The sequence below is a fragment of the Nannospalax galili genome, unplaced genomic scaffold, assembly GCF_000622305.1.
Source record: "Nannospalax galili isolate Female #2095 unplaced genomic scaffold, S.galili_v1.0 scaffold369, whole genome shotgun sequence".
In the NCBI taxonomy this organism is placed as follows: Eukaryota; Metazoa; Chordata; class Mammalia; order Rodentia; family Spalacidae; genus Nannospalax; species Nannospalax galili.
The window spans coordinates 447362-451132 of record NW_008360318.1 but is presented as its reverse complement, the minus strand read 5'-3'; positions in this window follow the sequence as shown (position 1 = coordinate 451132).

Below are 3771 nucleotides of genomic sequence, written 5' to 3'. Positions count from 1 at the left end.
TGGCCACGTAGCAAGATCATCAGGCTGGCAGCACCTGTTCGGGCTCACCATGCTTCAGAGTTGGAGTAAACAAGCGGGAATCACGAGCCTTGGCAATCAGCCAAGAGTTGAAGTAAACAGCACGAGGTTTGGCAGCCAGCCAGGGCGCCATCTTTGGCTGGCTCGGCTGTGCTCGCTTCCCACAAAAGTGGGCATTACTAGATTTCTACCTTGCCACTTTTGTGTGGGTGATTGAGAAATGGGCACGCTATTCCAATGACTGAGTAGAGAGTTAGTTTGTCTTCTCTGTAGTGGAGAGAGTGAGTTACAGGGCAGCTACTATTTTTAGCACTGGGGAAATAACCTGCCAACTAGAGAAAATAGATGTAAAAGGCTGTGTCCACGGTAGGAGCATCTGATTTTCTGGTTGGATCATTTCTGAACTTCCCATCAGATGTTGACATGAACAAAAAGTTCCTCCTTTCTCCTAAGCATGTTCAACTTGACTTCAAACTACTGTAGTCAAGAAGACCCTGTATTGTACAAGACTGTCCTCTGAGTAGGACAGATGCTATATTCCTGAGTGCAGCTGTGCCTGTTCATCAAAGATTATCACAGCTGGGCTTGTTGATTGTTCACACCTGCAAAGAAGACACAGGGCTAGCCACAGCATCCGAACCTGAGAGTTCAACTACTCCTCCCACCTCTTGATGACCAATTCAGCCCTGACCTGTGTGTGGTCTTGGGGAAGGGCTATAGGTTAGGGAGAACTAAGGGAGGGTTTCTTTCAACGTTTTATTCAGTTATGGGGAAGCCATCATCCATGGATGGATGAAGACTTTCTGGTGCAGCCTGTGGGGGTGGGGAGAATGCACACTTCTGGAAGTAACTCACCTCTTTGTAAATAAGCCCAATAAGCTCACTGGTTTCCCAGAGTGCATTTGGTGCACTCATACCTTCATTTGTCATTAGGACCATGGGAAGAGGAAATGGCCGTTCTTTATATCCCTCTCCCCAAGGTATTCTAGCAACAGCCTGTGAGTAAAAACCAACCATATAGAATGTCTTGCTTTTGGCAAGGCAGTTTTGAAGACTCTTTTAAAAACTGGAAAAAGTTGTTATGTATGGTAGACCCAAACCAGCACTGCTCAGCTTCTTTCAGAAATAATTTGTTGGTCAGCTGGAAAGAACATTATTGGCCCACAGTTTCCAGCTACGAAACCCCTTCTAGTCCTTTGCTTGTAGGCCAAGGGCACACTATTTTAGAGCACTCTTGAGCCAATGACCAACTAAGGCAGTGTAGTTGAGGTCTTTATGTCTTAGTCAACCTCTAGATAACTACTTTTTAAAAGCACATGGTGTAAGAATTATACTGTCTTAATTCTTTTTCCTGTTGCTGTAATAAAATACTCTGACAGACGTAACGTCAGGGCAAAAGTGTTTATTCTGGCTCACAGTACATTGTGGTGGAGAAGTTAAGGTAGCAGGAGCTTGAAGGACCTAGCCACATTTCATCCACAGTCAGAAATAAAAGAGCAATGAAGGCAGGCTGCTGCTCAGCTCCCTTTCTCTGTTTGTACAGTCCAGGATTCCAGTCAGGGAACAGTGCCACTCACAGTGGGCTTCACATTTCAGTTAATGGAGTCAAGATAATCACACACCGGCATGCCCAGAGGCCCATTTCCTAGGTGATGCTAGATCTCATCAAGTTGACAATACTAACCATCATATATTCATTTCCACCCAATGCTGAACTCCTTTAGTGGGAAATCCCCACCAAAAACATAAACAATAATCTCCATTTCTCTAGGAAGAGACTTTTCCCACTTAGCATCACAATAGACACCCCATGCCCAACCCCACCCCTTTCTTTTTTCTTTCAAACTCATTGCTCCTCAGTAAACCTTTTATATTTCAGACTTAGTGTCCCAAGTTTGAAAGCCCTAAATGTGGTGTTTAATGACCTATCCCCAGAAAATGTAAAATAATACAACAAAGACCATAAATATTTTAGTTTATTTTTTGCAAGTTTTTAAATTTTGAGCATGTCATATGATTTACTTATTTTATTTTTATGCATATGAGTGTTTCACTTGCATGTAAGTGTACCCATGTATGCAATGCCCATGGATGCCAGAAGAGGGCATCAATCCTCAGAAACTGGAGTTATGGATGGTTGTTAGCTTCCATGTGAAGCCAGGTCTTCTGTAAGAGCAGCCAGTGAGCTTAACTGCTGAGTCATCTCTCTAGCCCTCTCCCTTTAAAAAATCTTTTATTTTTATTTATTTATTTTTTATCTTTTTGAGTCAGGGTCTCCCTGTAATCCCAGCCCACCAGGAACCCACTATGTAGACCAGGCTGGCCTTGAACTCACAGAGATCCGCCTGCCTCTGCCTACTGGGATTAAAGGTGTGCACCACAACGAGTGTCTAAGTATTTTGCCTGCATGTAAGTGCACCTCTGCATGCAAATGCCCAAGGAGGCCAACCATGAATACTTTAAAAGAAAGGGTCCTTTCTAGCAGCCAGAAGATGGCAAGGACAAACAAGTCACTCTACCACATTTTGCCCAAATGTCTCTGTTCTTTTCCTCCACTGTCCCAGAGTTAATAGTGTAATAGTGTGATTAAACCATGACCCAAATCAGGAAAGGCTTCCTGATCCATCTGCAATACTTGTGGTATCTGTGGACTTGTCTCCAACCCCATGCCCTCCTCTTCCACAACAACCCCTGCTCTTTCCGCCTCCTGCCCTGTCTCTCGAATAGATTAATTAATGAACTGTCACTCTGAATGATATAGACCTTGCATGCTTCTGAGCCATTTATTTTGAACACTTCTTTTCCCATCTAACCTTGAAGTTCTCAAATACATGATAGATAGCTGGAAATAAGTTTTGACCTGATTTTTCATTTTATTTTCTGCTATATTTAGAAAGATTTACAGTGGGCAGGAATTATAGCTTGTTTAGACTTTTACATTGGTGTCACTGGTAGAACTTTTGGCCTTCAGGTTAATAACATTCCCTGGCATGACTTCCGTCTCCTATAGCCTGAACAGAATACAGTACATTCACTTAATTTTCAAGAATCAGACACATTAAGCCTCACTTGTTAATGTGGATATCACTTCTTAAACTTTATCCAAAGTCAAAGATATAATTATTAGGTTGATAATATATAATAACTGTTCAATCTTCCAAGATGGCTATTATGATGATAAATTTTTAATTAATTAACTAATTTATTATTTTATGTGTATTGGTGTTCTGCCTATATGTAAGTTCACTACATGCATGCAATACACACAGAGGCCAGAAGAAGGCACTGGATCACCTGGAATTGGAGTTGTAGATAGTTGTTAACCTCCATAGGTAGGTGTGGGGAACCAAACCTGGGTCCTCTGGAAGAGCAGCCGGTGGTCTTAACCATTGAGCCATCTCTCCAGCCTGCCTGGTTAACTTTTATTAGAAAATGTTTAGGAGACTAGTAAGGTGCATATCTGGATGGGTTTGTGATGCCATTTCCTGTGTGAGATCATGAGGGTGCTGACTTAATGGAGGGACTGATAATATGGTAGGATAGGTATCATTCTAGCATTGCCAGAAGATGGTGAAAGGTAAGAGGTGGTTTATCTGGACCAACCGTGTGGCCTTAAACACCCAAAAGGAAAGTGTAAACAAAGATTAAAGGGGCCAATATAATTTCTTAAGAGTTCGTATGCATAGCTAAAGGCTACATAACAAGCAACCATGCCAGATAGGAGATACCTTCTTTTGAGTTGCTGGCCAGGGC